Raw genomic sequence first — 17,224 nt, 5'->3', positions numbered from 1 at the left:
GAGATAGGCAAAGGAGTAAATGTAAATCAGTGGGATAGACTGCATCAAGGACTGGCCAAGTTAGTCTGTAAAGGAACCAATGGTAAATATTTTAGGCTTTGTGGAGCACATGTAGGGTGTCTGTTGCTGCTTCTTTTCATTTGACTATATTTTAAATATGCATTAACCATTATCAGTCTCTGGGTCATACATACATAAATATGACTCTGAGTCATAGTTTGGCAACTGCTGGAATAGAGACAAGAAATAGACCCAGAGTTGCTTTATGACAAACACTTTAAAAGAATTCAGTGGAGCAAGGAAAATCTTTTAAGCAAATGGTATTGGAACAACTAGGTATCCGTAGGAAAAACAAAGTTTAACCTCAACCAGTGCCTATTCCAAACACAATAATTAATATGAGAAGGGTCAAGGCAAAAATACAAAGCATTACGAAGAAAACAGAGGAGAGTCTCTTTTCATCCTGAGACAACAATTTTTAGGCAGGACATAATAGCAACAACCATAAAAGAAAACAGTGATAAATTTAAACTTCCATCAACATTTAAAACTTACATTTTTAAATAGACTTCTCTATATAAACCATACACTACTAGGTAATATTTGCAAAACATATCTAACAAAGGACTTATACCATAATATGAAACTCAACTCAGTCATGTCCAGCTCTTTGTAACCCCATGGATGTAGCCCACAAGGCTCCTCTGTCCATGGGATTCTCCAGGCAAGAAACCTGGAGTGGGTAGTCATTTCCTTCACCAGGGGATCTTCCTGACCTAAATCGAACCTGAGTCTCCCTATTTGCAAGCAGATTCTTTACTATCTGAGCCATCAGGGAAGCCCATTAAACTCAACTCAATAATACAAAAAATTTTAAAATGGAGTAAAGAATTGATAGAAATTTCATGAATGGAGATGTATGAATGGCTAATAACCACATGCATTGCTCAATATCCATTAATATGAAATTCTTAAAGAAGCAAAGCTAATCTATAGTAAAAGCCAATCAGTGGTTCCTTGGGGAAGGATGTGGGAAGGAATGGCTGCAAACGGGTACATGGGAATTCTTCATAGTAATTTAAATGTTTTGTGTCCTGATTGGGATGGTAGTTATAGATGTATATATTTGTCAAAATTGCATAAGTAATGTTTCTACATTTCAATGGAATAAATTTAACATCAAATTGCGACAATAATAACCACATGATGGATGAGGAATAGGTGAAGGTATAGTTGAAAAAATAGCAGAATACTGATCATTGTTGAAGCCAGATACTGGGTAGTTGAGGATTCATTATGACATTCAATTTACATTATTTATATTTGAAGTTTTAAGACTCTGCAATTGAGAAGTATTGGTTACATAGTTGTGTTGGAATACTAGATCTTTCTGGATTTTTACTCAAAAAACCCCCACAAAGGTGATATATCTTTCATCCAGAAAATGGTACTACAATTATACAGTTGTGTCACTAAGGAAAACAAATGATCCAAGATTATTTTTTTTCTTCCCTGAATATGAAATTAACTTCCAATTTATTTGCTAAAGACGACAAGGAGCCAAAGAGCAAAGAAAAGAGAAAACTTACTTTCTGGAAGATAACTCTAAGTAGTGCCCTTCACTGTGTTTAGGAACATAACTAGCTGTGTTTAAAACTAACTCATACATGCCTATTCTCTTTGTGTATGGAGATACATGATGCAGAAGTTTTAATGATGTTTACAACATGATAATATTTACCCACAATAGTATAATTTCCTCTTTTAAAATTGCCGTCATAAAGATGAGCATCACATAGTGTCTAAATATATAGTGACAAACATATAATCTCATTACAAATCATAAAAATGATTATCCCATTTCTGTAAAATATGCACCAGCATGATTTTGTGTAAAAACAGACTGTATATTTAATGTTAATAAACTATCTAATATTTTTCACAATCCAAAATGATTTTGAAAAGGAAATCTGTAATTTGCATGAGTGTTAACATATTGTTTCATGTTATTTGGACTCCAGTTATATCCCCATATATGAGACAGATGACGATATGCCAGCCTGTGACAGACTTGGCTAACACACATAGCCACATCTCCCAATATTTATTTTTGACCACCTTCTTTGTACGTGTTTCTAAAATGCATAATCTGGGAAACTAAAAATTACGCTTAAACTATTCAATTGCAGATAGAAATCTATGTATGATTGGATTACTCCAACACGATATATTTTGGATCAGACAACGTTTGGAATGAATCATATAGAGAAAAGTAGATGTTAGACATTTGTTTTTGTAGGTATGGGCTAAAGCAGAAATGAGTTAGTAACTGTGGCAGCAGCTTTCTGACTCCACTTTTCTGGATCATAGCAAAGAGAATTTTCCATAGTGGCCCAGTTTTGTTATAGTTTTGCAACTTGTTCCTAAAAGGCCAAAGCAGATTCTACCTTTCTTGTCTTTTCAATGATCATATGTGAGCTATTTCCAGTATTGAAGAAATTCCTTCTGCTTAAAGAAACTAGAGCGCGTTCTATTTTTGCTTTTCTGTTTTTTTTTTTTTTTTTTGTAACAAAGGTCCCTGACCAGTATTATAGACTTCACACAAAACCATTTCATTGAAGATTAAGTAGAGGTAGAAGATTCTTTCCCTAGGAACATATGATTTGAAACATGGCCAAAAATCTTGGCAAAGTACTGTAGGAGTATTAGGAGTAGTTGGCCCCTGCTATATACATACCAACCTCATACTCAAAATTCTGTAGTACAATTTACTGCTACCACCACTTGTAATATGTTCAACTAATTTTTTAGTCATAGTGAAATCATCTTCTATTTCCTATCTCATACTCAGTTTTGTTCTCCACACCTTGTGGGAATCCCACAACTATAATTCTCCTATGTAAAGTATTACAATAGAAATTAGACAAAATTTCAGCTATTAATCAGGAGAACAGGCCTGGGTTAAGAATGAGGCCATAATTTCTGCTACTCTGAGAATGTGAAAAGGAATGAGTTTGAAGAAGAGTTTTCTGCATGCATATCTAGTTCATGCTAATATACGCACAAACCTGAGCGGGGGAAACTGGGCATACCTTTCCTTTTTGATTGCTTAAAATTACATCACAGTTCTCTAACTTACATTTCTTAACAAAACAAGTCAGGATGCAGAATGATCATGGCTTTGAATTTGGCCATAACGTTTCATTTATTTCTTTTAGACTTTCCTGACTGTGAAGCTCTGGCAGCTAGAGTTCAAAGGCAATTATGTGTTCAAAGAAATTACTTAGCTGGGAATATTCTAACAGAACTTGATGGGTTTAATAATTCTTGTAGATATTATAAAAGCTTTGAAATGCTAGCATTTATGTAAATAATTGCACAGAAACATGTTTCTTTTGCAATAAATTTTTCAGAGTCCTGTTTTTATCTATTTCCAAATAGTCTTGTTCAGTTTTTGATGAAACTCACAATATACAAATTTTCTAAGGAAAATGGAAACAGGAAGCCTTCTGAAGATACAATAATATGATTACCTTTACTTTCAAACCCTGAAAGTAGGCTCCTGCAAGTTAGGCTAGAATGTAAATTTTAGTGAGGATTCTATTAGAAATGCAAAGGCAACAGTCACTTTCAAAATGACAGACCCATGGTGAGTAAAAGAAGATAATGAGTCTGGCTGAGCTGGCATTGTTGATACAGGGCTCTGATTTGCTGCTCAGCAGTTGTCTCTGCAGGCTTGGATTATTGGGATAGTTGGTGTAGTGTCGCTTTACAATACAACTAGTAGAACTTGAAGAGAAAATATATATAGGGTCTGAGTGTCTGTATATCTATGTGTGCATGCATGGGCATGCATGCGCTATGAAAACCTTGGAAAGTCATTCAAAGGAAAACTTCCTGGCCTTATCATGAAGTGAATGATCCAGGGTGAACAATGCTGATTGCATAGGTTGTGGGTCATTAATAATAGACTATTTAACCATAAACATGCTTGCATCCCAATTACAGATAGGGCCTACTATGCTTCGGAATTGATGTACTGAAGTCTCTCTTTTGGCAGATTTTAGACACCAGTTTCTGTTATATATTCAGATCACATTTAGTCAGAAAATCAAAATTGAAAGAAATATAAATGACTACCATAGCCTCATTCATTTTTTAAGATAAAAATAGACCAATGAAACGATACAGCATGGTTGAGAAAATATTATTTAAGTCTATAAGGTCTAGATTCAAACTGCTGGGTTTGAATCTTAACCCTCTTAATCACTAGCAATGTGATCCTTGGTAGGTTACTTAATCTCCGTACCCACGGTGTCTGTATTTGCAAACTGAAAATCATAACTTCATGCATAGAGGTCCTCCTCTTGGCACTAGATCTGGAACAGTACTTAATAAATGTTGGCTGTTATTATAATAATAAAATATCGATGTATTTCTGGATAACTACCAAAAGTTTTCACACAAGACTAGACTGTAAGTTTCTCAATTATAAGAACCGCTGTGATTTTTTTTCACTTCTGGATCCTCAGTACCCAAGAAAATGTCTCTTACAGCAGTCACATAAAAAGCTTAGCTGAATTGACATGACTCATTAGAGAAACCGATACTGAGTCCACCTGGCCATAGCTTCAGTTTTCTTTGATTAGACAGTTTATTTTATTCTCTTTCACTGTCTTCTGTTTCTACTTTAGCTAATGGTAACAAGAGAGTGTGCCACATTGACCTTTCTCCTCCTTGGAGCTCAATCTGTTGTTTATTTTCTGCTTCTACTTAAGTTAGTGATAGTAGAGTTATTCTCCTGAATTGACCATTCAGTTCTTTGGGGCTAAAGCTTTCATTTATTCATTTCTAATGGTGGCCAAGGGGCATGACTGAAATGGTCAAACAAAGAAAGCTGTAAGGCAGTAAGCAGAAAAATGTTTGTTTGCTGGTGATAGAAGGCATGTATTTGGCAAAAAAAAAAGACTGAGAAACTCAGAAGAGATAAAGGTTAGTAACTGAAGAATAAAGTAAGTGAAAGTATTTGATAAAATTCAAAATAAATCTCTAGTATGTATGTGTATATATATATATATAATATGGGTGCTTCCCTGGTGGCTCAGAGGTAAATAATCTAATTCAGGAGACTGGGGTTTGATCCCTGGGTCAGAAAGATACCTGGGGGAAGGAAATGGCAACCCACTCCAGTATTCTTGCTTAGGAAATCTAATGGATAGAGAAGCCTGGTGGGCTACAGTCCATGGGGTTACAAAGAATTAGACATGACTGAGAAGCTGAGCACAAACAAAACATACATAGGATATATGCATATCTTTAGTGAAATAGGAGTTACTAACCAACTTTGGGGGTTCTCTGGTAGCTCAGCTGGTAAAGAATCTGCCTGTAATGCAGGACACCCTGGTTTGATTCCTGGGTTAGGAAGATACCCGGGAGAAGGGCATGGTATTCTTGCCTGGAGAATCCCCATGGACAGAAGAACCTGGCAGGCTACAGTCCATAGTGACACAAGGAGCTGGACATGACTAAGTGGTCAAGCACAAATGAATGTCCACCGTTGTGGGCCTGCTTTAAAGTTATATTTTTAAAATGATCTTCACCAGAGTTGTTTCATAGAAAAGTTGACCTGTGCCCTTAGAGATTTCTATAAAATTCCCAAAGAGTCAGCAAAGTATTCCAGACAAATTCTCCCTGGGGGAGTTGGGTTAGCAAGACATCTCAGTTCTCCCCAACTCCTCAGGGGACATATACAAAAGTCAGTTGTGATAAATGGTGCTCTGACTGTCCAGGATGAGTTCCTTTTAGTTCTCAGATTACCTATCCTCTGATACCCTTGAACATCAATCTGTAAAACTACTATTAGTGCCTATTACTTGGAAAACTGCCTTTAGCAAGCCACTTCACCTACCTCGTCCAGGTTCCAGCTACCAACCTTATAGTGTTATATTGTCTGGATAAAGCACAAGCTGGAATCAAGATTGCCAGGAGAAATATCAATAATCTCAGATATGCAGATGACACCACACTTATGACACAAAGTGAAGAAGAACTAAGAAGCCTCTTGATGAAAGTGAAAGAGAAGAGTGAAAAAGTTGGCTTAAAGCTCAACATTCAGAAAACTAAGATCATGGCATCTGGTCCCATAACGTCATGGGAAATAGATGGGGAAGCAATGGAAACAATGAGATACTTTATTTATTTGGGCTCCAAAATCACTGCAGATGGTGATTACAGCCATGAAATTAAAAGACGCTTGTTCCTTGGAAGAAAAGTTATGATCAAACCAGACAGCATATTAAAAAGCAGAGCATTACTTTGCCAATAAAGATTTGACTAGTCAAAGCTATGTTTTTTCTAGTAGTCAGATATGGATGTGAATGTTGGACTATAAAGAAAGCTGAGTGCTGTAGAATTGATGCTTTTGAACTGTGGTATTGGAGAAGACTCTTGAGAGTCCTTTGGACTGCAAGGAGATCCAACCAGTCCATCCCGAAGGAAATCTGTCCTGAATATTCATTAGAAGGACTGATGTTGAAGCTGAAACTCCAATACTTTGACCACCTGATGCGAAGAACTGACTCATTTGAAAAAATCCTAATGCTGAGAAAGATTGAAGGTGGAATGAGAAGGGGACAACAAAGGATGAGATGGTTGGATGGCATCACCGACACAAGGGACATGAGTTTGAGTAAACTCCGGGAGTTGGTGATGGACAGGGAGGCCTGGCATGCTGCAGTCCATGGGGTCACAAAGAGTCAGACATGACTGAGCAGCTGAACTGAACTGAACTGTCCACAGCTTATTAAAACATTATGAAGATTAGATCATACTTATGTGCCAGCATATTATGTACCCATAAGAATGCACAACCCATTGATATGTACCATATGTGCCAGGCCAAGGAAGAAATAAATTCAGACCTGGTCATGACCTTAATACTTGCCTACTGACTGTGAGTTCCATGAGAGCAGGAACTTTCAGCATAAAATCACTAGCAACCTTGAAGCTTAACACACTGCCTGAAATACAGAATGTATTTTGATTACTTGCTGGATGAATGGTTTTAATACAATACAGCATAGCATTCTAAGCCAAAAGCAAACAGCATTGTTAGTAGGGGAAGGAAACAAAAACAAAAACAAAAACAAAACACCTGGGGGACTTTCGATTCAAATGAGAAATAATACATAATGGCTAACTATTGAGACTCTATATATCTATTTTTCTGCAAGTTTGAGGCCAGTGTTTCTCAAAGTGAAGCCCAAGAACAGTTTAGCCAAAGGTTACCCAGGTTGCTACTTAAAATTTCAGATTTCTGAGACTCTTTGCGCACCCCTAACTTCTAGAACACACATATATATATCAGTTCAGTTCAGTTGCTGAGTAGTGTCTGACTCTTTGTGACACCATGAACCGCAGCACGCCAGGCCTCCCTATAAATCACCAACTGCCGGAGTCTACCCAAACCCATGTCCATTGAGTCGGTGATGCCATCCAACCATTTCATCCTCTGTCGTCCCCTTTTCCTCATGCCCTCAATCTTTCCCAGCATCAGGGTCTTCTCAAATGAGTCAGCTCTTCGCATCAGGTGGCCAAAGGACTGGAGTTTCAGTTTCAACATCAGTCCTTCCAATGAATACCCAGGACTGATCTCCTTTAGGATGGAGTGGTTGGATCTCCTTGTAGTCCAAGGGACTCTCAAGAGTCTTCTCCAACACCACAGTTCAAAACCATCAATTCTTCAGTGCTTAGCTTTCTTTATAGTCCAACTCTCACATCCATACATGACTCCTGGAAAAACCATAGCCTTGACTAGACAGACCTTTGTTGACAAAGTATTGTCTCTGCTTTTTAATGTGCTCTCTAGGTTGATCATAACTTTCCTTCCAAGGAGTAAGCATCTTCTAATGTCATGACTGCAATCACCATCTGCAGTGATTTTGGAGACCCCAAAAATAAAATCAGCCACTGTTTCCACTGTTTTCCCATCTATTTGCTATGAAATGATAGGACCGGATGCCCTGATCTTAGTTTTCTGAATGTTGAGCTTTAAGCCAACTTTTTCACTCTCTTCTTTCACTTTCATCAAGAGGCTCTAGTTCTTCACTCTCTGCTATAAGCGTGGTGTAATCTGCATATCTGAGGTTATTGATATTTCTCCCATACACATACATATGGATAGATATGCATAGAATATATACATATACACACATTAACAACTCACCTCCAACCCAAATCCTTTCAGGAGTCATACTGTATGCAATACACATATTTCTCTCAAATCTTCTTGACTTTTCTCCAATATTGAGTCAACACTTGTACATATAGCTCTACCTTTAAGTCCTTCATTTGTACGTGTTTTGGCTTTTGAACATTTAGATGGAGCAAGTAGGACTTGATGCTTTAACTATCTTGACCAGACTCATTGTTTTACTTGTTCAAACTTTGTTTACTTTGCTCAATTCAATATTGTTTCAAAAATTCAAATATGAATTCCTGTTCTGTATTATGAAAGTGTTTCCCAAAACCTTAGTCAATTCCTGACTCATGATATTCTACTTAGTAATGAGTTTCTCTCCTTTAATACGATGCATTTGTGTTCTGATAAACAGTATCAACACTGCAATTATTTCTCCCCAACCATCAGTTTCCCTTAAGCAGAATTTTACTAAAAACAGCTTTATCCTGCTGGGGATAATCAGAAAAAGTGGCAATAGGGGAATGAATAAAGAAAAGAATAGTAAAAGCAGATGGCAGAGCAGGAGTGCAGATTTTTACCCTACATCCTCAGAAGACTAAAAGGCATTTGGGGTACAGCCAATAGGGACAGGCCTTCCTGTGGCTGTAAGGAGGAGAAGAGTAGAGGTGTGTTCATGGTGTTTAAAGAGTGTCTCTCTTTGCAGCTATTTCTCTAGGACCCTAAGGGAATAACAGGTGTAAATCAACCACTGTGAGATATAAAATTAAAGGTATGAACAGAATCTGACCAGGAGGAATAAATTCAATATGCATGTTGTTTACATGGAAATTTTGAGAAGCTTCTAGCAAATGATAAGTGATAGGTACACAGAAAATAATTACGGGAAAGGTATAAAATTAAACTTGTATAGTTTTCTTTTCATATATTAATCACCTGATATTTTGTCCAAAATGCTTTATTTCAGAAAACACCAATCTTTAAAAAAAAAAAGTTTCTACTTTCTAAGAGCTATCAAGAAGATTTCATTTAAGCTCAAACATCAGGGAGAGTTAGCCAAAAGATTTGGAAAAACAATGTTTCTGGCAGAGGAAAAAGCTAGTTCAATATCCTAAAGGAAGACTGAACCCAAGATGTTTGAGGAAGAATAAAAAAAGACCATTTTGCTGGAGAAAAGTAAATCAGGAGTAGATATTGAGTGATGGTATCTGAAAAGGGTTCCTGGGGCAGATCACAATAGGGAGTTTGAGTGATATTCTAAGTAAATGAGTAGCTTGAAATGATTTTAAGCAGAGAACTGGTATGATGTGACTTATGGCTCAGCAGTAAAGAATCTGCTTGTGATGCAGGAGACAAGGGTTTGATCCCTGGGTGGGGAAGATCCCCTGGAGGGGGGCATGGCAGCCCACTCCAGGCAACTTAGTATTTTTGCTGGAGAATCCCATGGACAGAGGAGCCTAGTGAGCTTCGGTCCATGGGGTCATAAAGAGTCAGACATGACTAAAGAGACTAAGCACAACAGAACAAATGTTCTTAATAGATCATTTTGCTCTACAGAGAACAGAGTACAGAGAAGCAGCAATGGAGCTAAGAGAGATAGTAACAGACTCTCACACATTTATAAGCAAGAAACAATGTTGGCCTGGATTTCCGTGATAATAGCAGATGGAGGTAGGAGGCAGTGCCGGGAAGAGTTGACTGGATTTGCTAAAATTCTCAGTTTAAGTGGAAAACCAGCACTTTTTCCCCCTAATAAACATTACCTATATAAATATTTTAAAACAACACTGTTCATATACCATCAATCCGACACTAATGTACTTCAGGAAGGCTGCCAGTATGAAGCTGTATGAATAGGGTATACTAAGCATTTGAATCTTGAAATACCACATAAAAAGGAAAAGCACATTGTTTCTCATGCTGCATTATTATTGTAGTCTTTCCAGTTACTTGGTTTTATGCTTTGCCTTACTAAATAAGTATTGTCAATTGTGAAATAGTATCTGTACTAATTATGAAGAAGGAATTCATAGGGCCTGGACTCCATCTTAGGCCTGTTCATGCTGATCATACTCAGCCACCTTTCCAATGGACTCTGAACTCTGTGTTTAGTGCCTATGAAAAAAACAACCGAAGGATAAGAACCCCTCCAGACAGGGGAACCTTGAAGATCGTATCTAGGTTACTCATCGCCTAAGAGAAACCATAACGTAATCACCCTTTCCTCCAGACAGGCCATAAAGTTTTCTGTATCTATCAGAGTGTAACCTCGGGTTTATTGATTATTGGCTAATTGACTGTTTGAGCACATGAGCACTGGGGTTACTGGGATTGTATTTTCCTTGGTTTATGTAAGTCTCAAGGAATTTGGAGTGGTGGGTTCAGACATGTACACATGGGTTATAAAAGATTTTCACAAGTGCTGGTCGGGGTCCTTGGCTAAGAGGAGACTCTGCCTTGGGCCCGCCGGTGTGATAAACTGCACTCCACTATCTGCATTGTCCTTCTGAGTGAGTTTGTTTCCTGGAACGCGTGGCTACAACAATTATTACTGAAGCTATGAACACCAATATTTCATGTAAAAGGAGGTAAAATTCTTGTTTGTTTGTTTTTTTTCCATTAAAAAAGTGAGATTCTTGCTAACAAAAAAAGTTAAAATGACTTAAATTGAATGAAACTATAAGTAAAGTATTTAGAAGTAGTTTCTGACTGACTATAGTTTTTAAGTGCCACAACATATGAAATCAATATTTAGATGCTGGCCAGAATATGCACCTAAAAATTGCAAAACAAAATAGATAGCTTAATATTATTTATGCATGCATTTAAATTAAAACATTAGACTATAAAAATAAATTTTATTGTTACTATTTAATTTTTATATACAAATATTATAAAGCAAATATAGTAGCAAGTGCTACAATAAAATTTAAAAGAAGTAAATGTTCGATTATTAGTTTAAAATGCCCACAATACATATCCCTACATTTTTGACCTGTGAAACTTAAATTATATGAGCTAGAGGTTATATTTTCTGTTTTAATCATATTATTCAAAATCTGAATTAATCTGCATTTAGGAACCAGGAAATGAATCAGTTATCCTTCAATTAAAAAAAAAATAGCTTTGGAAAAAGTTTAATACAACTATGGTTGAACACAGCATACTGCATAAAACTATTTTTCTGAGCCCTGGAATTAGACATTATTTTGTAGTTTGAGATTTACAAAGGTCTTCTTCAAGCTGCGAGAGCATGGAAAGAAGTAAAGGGACATAAGAAGCAGAATGTGATTCCTTTTACTACAGTAGCTAACAGTAAGATTCTGCCTGGTTTGAATACCGGGTCTATCACTTACTACCTATGCAATTGTCATCAAGTTACATCTTTTGTATCTGTTTTCTCATCTGTAAAATGGAGATTATAGCATGACTTATTTTATAATGAAGAGAGGATAAACTGAGTTAACACATGTAAAGTACTTAGAATGAGATAAATGCTCAGTATTGTTTACTATTAGTTATGTGACAGACACTTCACACATAATATTGATTGAATAATGAAGTAAGACTCGTTAGAAATTTTCTCAAAACTGGCACTAGTAACATTTGGGGGCCAGATACTTCTTTACTGCAGGGAGTTGTCCAATGAATTACAGGATGTTTAGCAGCACCTCAGGCTTTTACGTACTAGATGTGAGTATTGTCCCCCTGAAACATGTGACAATTACTGCTACTGCTGCTGCTAAGTCGCTTCAGTCGTGTCCGACTCTGTGCGACCCCATAGACTGCAGCCCACGAGGCTCCCCCGTCCCTGGGATTCTCCAGGCAAGAACACTGGAGTGGGTTGCCATTTCCTTCTCCAATGCATGAAAGTGAAAAGTGAAAGTGAAGTCGCTCGGTCGTGTCTGACACTTAGCGACCCCACAAACTGCAGCCTACCATGCTCCTCCGCCCATAATGCCTCTAAACATTGACAAATATCCCCTGGCAATATCTCCCTCATTAAGAACTACTGAATTTAAAGTAACCATTCAGAGATCACATCTAACATTTGAGTGACTTTGCCTAGCATTATTGATAAGCAGAAGCAGAAGACTTTAGAGTCGGTTTTGCTGCTTCCAGTTGGTGAAGAAGAGATTTCCAGTTTGGCAAAACCTGCACATATGTGAATAATCTACAGTATTATCAAAACACTGATATTTTGCATTCACTATCTTAAAAAAATAGGAAAAAATAGTTGAAATTATTGGTAGTATCCTATTCACTTGGTGGTATTTGTAAATTTAGGGTCTGACTCACTCACGCCAAATGCAGGCTGGCCACCAGATTACTGAGACATTACACACATTTCCCTTGGTTATTAAATTAGCCAAAGATTCTCAGCTAAAAGCAGAAGAAAAGAAGGACAGCATAGTAAATACTGAACTATATTTTGCTTTTTCTTTACTATTATCCTGTTTTGAATGAATTAGGAATCTGATATCAATATAACTTGCTAAAGTAAGGAGGTAAAAGGAGACTGAGGGCAAAATGAAAAGAAGTGAAGAAATTTGAGAGGAAGATGAGAAAAGGCTTGGGGCTTCCCAAGTGGTGCTAGCAGTAAAGAACCCACCTGCCAATGCAGGAGACATGAAAGATGTGAGTTCGATCCTTGGGTTGGGAAGATCCCCTAGAGGAGGGCATGGCAGCCCACTCCAGTATTTTTGTCTGGAGAATATCATGGACAGAGGAGCCTGGCAGGCTATGGTCTATAGGATCACAAAGAGTTGGACACAACGGAAAGACACAGCACGCATAGGAAAAGGCCTACAGGAAAGGAAGTGAGAAGATGAATCATTCCCAAAGACTTGGTCTCTAGTGAGGTGGTCACAGGGAGTCTGAGCTCCTTAGAACCTCAGTCATAGCACAAGGAATGAATCAGTTTGTACTCTGATCTCTGCCTAATAAAGCAAACCCACCCTACCTCTGGGGAAGGAAATAGCTAAAGATCTTTGACAGCAGAGGGATGATCCTTTTTGTTCTTGTTGGAACCCACCAAAAAAGATACCTCACATCCCAGCACAAAGGAGAAGATGGTAGGATGGTAGGATGCAAAAAGACGGTAGGATGGGAACAATCACTTTAAAAATCAATCCTCATACCTACCAGAGAATCTGGGAGGCACGGTGTGTGGCACAAGTCCTGTTGGAGGAGGTTGCCATTAGCCCCACCACAGAACCTCCAGGTGAGTGACCCATAAACTGGAGAACAATTATACAATAGAAGTTCTCGCACTGTTGCAAAATTTCTTGGCTCCACAACAGACCTCCCAAACTGGGGATCCGGCAAAGGGACTTGGAATCCCCAGGGATCCAACTTTGTAGGTAAGTGGGATTTGATCACAAAACTTTCACAGGTATGGGAAAACAGAAACTCTTGGAGGGTACAGATAAACCTTGTGTGCACTAGGATCCAGGGGAAAAGAGCAATGATCCCACAAGAGAATGAACTAGACCTGTGTGTGTGCTTGGGAGTCTCTGGTGGAGGCGTGGTCAATAGTGGCCTGCCACGGGGTCAGGGGTACTGGCCAGCAGTCCTGGGAGGCACAGTGTGCTGGCATAAGTCCTCTTGGAGGAGGTTGCCATTACCCCTACAAAGAGTCTATAACCCTACTATAGAGATTGCAGACTTTAGGGCTAGGCTGCCTCAGACCAAACTACAGGGAAGGAGCACAGCTGCACCCATCAGTAGAAAATTGGATTAAAGATTTATTCAGCATGGCCCTGCCCATCAGAACAAGAGCCAGTTTTCCCCACAGCCAGTCAGTCTCATCAGGAAGCTCTCACAGGCCTCTTATCCTCATCCATCTTAGGCCAGACAGAATGATAATGGCAATCACAGAAAACTAAACAAATTGATCACATGGATCACAGCCTTGTCTAATTCAATGAAATTATAAGCCATGCCAGGTAGGGCCCCCAGAGATGGATGGGTCCCGGTAGAGAGTTCTGACAAAACATGATCCATTGGAGAAGGGAATGTCAAACCACGTTGGCATTCTTGCCTTGAGAAACCATGAACAGTACAAAAAGGCAAAATATATATGACACTGAAAGATGAACTCCCCGCATTGGTAGGTGTCCAATGTGCTACTGGAGAAGAGCAGAGAAATAGATCCAGAAGGTAAGAAGAGGCTGAGCCAAAGCAGAAATGGTGCCCAGTTGTCTATGTGTCCAGTGGTAAAAATAGAATCCAATGCTGTAAAGGACAATACTGCATATGAACCTAGAACATTAGGCGAATCAGGGTAAATTGGAAGTGGCCAAACAGGAGACGGGCAGAGACTCCTCTGTCCATGGAATTCTCCAGGCAAGAATACTGGAGTAGGTAGCCATTCCCTTTCCCAGGGTATGTTCCTGCCCAGGAATAAAACCTAGATCTCTTGCACTGCAGGCAGATTCTTTACCATCTGAGCCACCAGAATTGGAAATGACTGAGAAACTAATATTTTCATTTTTTTCAATAGCATAAGCTATTCTACAAATACTGATGCTCTAAGTTTAACTCATAAAATATTATTTCCATTTTCTTAAAAATGGATTAGATTAATAAATACAATGCTGAATTTGGTTGTATACATACATACATAAATCTACATCTAATATATGCGTATCAAACCATCTTATTTATCCAAGATCAGCCTTCTGACAAATTTACCCTCTAGAACAAAGTTCTGAAGTTATCGATATGCAAAAATGATCTATTTACATAAACATTATATCACAGTTCCCTTTCATGTTTTACTCTTTTAGATCAAATACAGAAAATATATGTCTTCTTGTGAACTATTAAAGTCAACTCATATTGCTTACGATGCTATGTGTAGGATACCTGAGAACATATCAGTTTTTAGTAGAAAGAAATCTATGTAAACAATTAAAAATATCTGCAATAGGAGTATTGCATTTAGAAAAGGGGTTTAGGAAGAGAGAATACATTTATTTATTTGCAGCCCCTATGCTTTTTAAAATGTATAGGCTATTCTTTCTCTTTTTAAAACTCTAAAATTTCTCAATGATTTTAAGATTAAATGTAAATCTTTTCCACAGACTAAAAACTGAGTAACTTATATAATTTCTCTCCTTTCTTACCTCTCCAGCTCCATCTCATATCATACATCTCTTAGCCCTCTATGTTCAGTCATACTAGCCTTCTTAGAGGTTTTTTAATGCATCACAAAGTCTTTAAACCATGATTCAGTCTGAGACTTTGCTCTCCTTATAGTTCTTCTAGTTAGAATTGATGCTTTTGAACTGTGGTATTGGAGAAGACTCTTGAGAGTCCCTTGGACTGCAAGAAGATCCAACCAGTCCATCCTAATGGAGATCAGTCCTGGGTGTTCATTGGAAGGACTGATGCTGAAGCTGAAACTCCAATACTTTGGCTACCTCATGCAAAGAGTTGTCTCATTGGAAAAGGCCCTGATGCTGAGAGGGATTGGGGGCAGGAGGAGAAGGGGACGACAGAGGATGAGATGGCTGGATGGCATCACCGACTCGAGGGACATGAGTTTGAGTGAACTCTGGGAATTGGTGATGGATGGGGAGGCCTGTTGTGCTGCAGTCCATGGGGTCACAGAGAGTTGGACACCACTGAGCAACTGAACTGAACTGAGTTAGAATTAGGAACAGCAATGAAATATATTTCATTTCTGATGTGAAGAACTGACTATTGGATAAGACCCCGATGCTGGGAAAGATTGAAGCCAGGAGGAGAAGGGGACGACGGAGGATGAGATGGTTGGATGGCATCACCGACTCAATGGACATGAGTTTGAATAAGTTCTGGGAGTTGGTGATGGACAGGGAAGCCTGGTGTGCTGCAGTCCATGGGGTCACGAAGAGTTGGACACGACTGAGTGACTAAACTGAATGAAATATAAAGTCAATCAAAAATGATTTGGAAAACAAACTCAAAAAAGAACACAAATCTGAATTTAATGAGTATTTTGTAGTTGTTGAAGCTTTTTTTTTTTTTTTTTGTAATTTAATTGAAGAAAGTCATCCTGGTTTATAATAAAGTAAGATGTTAAAATAAAGGACGAGGCAATCACCTTTATATACAATATGCTTTGCTTTAGTAGTCAGATAAAACATTTTCTTAATGAACAAAATAAAAATATATTAAAAAAAAAGACAGAGAATGCATAGGAAAAAGCTAGTAAAGCTTAACAGCATGGTTCTCTGAAATATTAATAAGTTAAGACATATATACCAATAAGAAATGTTTTGAGACACTTTAGCCCAAGGGCCATTATGGCTCCAGAAATTCTTAAAGGATTCATTAAAATGTCAAGCACACAAAGCAGTTCACTTAATTGATTTTTTTGTATTTTTTTTTTTTACCATTTATGCTAGTTCTAACTTTTCTTAACCTATACACCAAATAGACTACAATGAAAAGGAAAAAAAAATGTGTATATATATATATATATATATATTCTCTAATATAAAGGAAATAAATATCTTAAGACCCAAAAACCATTTTTGGTACTTACCACATCTGTCTTTATTAATAAATAGATAACCTTTATGAATAATAGATTACAAACTCATAATTCAAAACCTGTTATTTGTGGAACAAAGTATGGTAGTCTAAAAATTTAAGACATTTAACAGTGCATACCTCTGTCTCTGTTGCAACTACTCCCAACCCTGGTTTGTACTAGGAGATCTGGATTGCCCCTAATCAACAAAGAATAGTTATTCAAAGTAGATCAGAGAATAATGATTTCACAAACCCAGAAAGTCTTGATTTATGACATTAGAAATTTGTGAAAGATGTCTTTTCTCCCTCCTGTCTAGATAATGGGTTCTAAACTGAGGATGGAAGCCTGAAACAGAATTTTGTTGGTTTTGTAAAAATTCAAGGCCTTTGTCAGCAATCACAAAAATGTATAATCTTCACTTGGAACAAGATTCCTTCCCTTTTACTGGGAGACTAAGTGCAGTTTCTACAAATATCCTGCAGAGTTGATAGGTAACCAAA

General features: G+C 37.7%; 1 protein-coding gene across 1 annotated transcript in view; it reads right to left on the bottom strand.

The window, feature by feature from the left end:
• PCDH15 (protocadherin related 15) overlaps nucleotides 1-17,224 on the bottom strand; it is a 1,060,244-nt gene that overhangs the window by 588,406 nt on the left and 454,614 nt on the right. The window lies entirely within an intron of this gene.

The sequence above is a fragment of the Bos taurus genome, chromosome 26, assembly GCF_002263795.3.
Source record: "Bos taurus isolate L1 Dominette 01449 registration number 42190680 breed Hereford chromosome 26, ARS-UCD2.0, whole genome shotgun sequence".
Lineage (NCBI taxonomy): Eukaryota > Metazoa > Chordata > Mammalia > Artiodactyla > Bovidae > Bos > Bos taurus.
The sequence above is the reverse complement of the archived record's forward strand: the minus strand, read 5'-3'. Positions and strand labels throughout refer to the sequence as shown.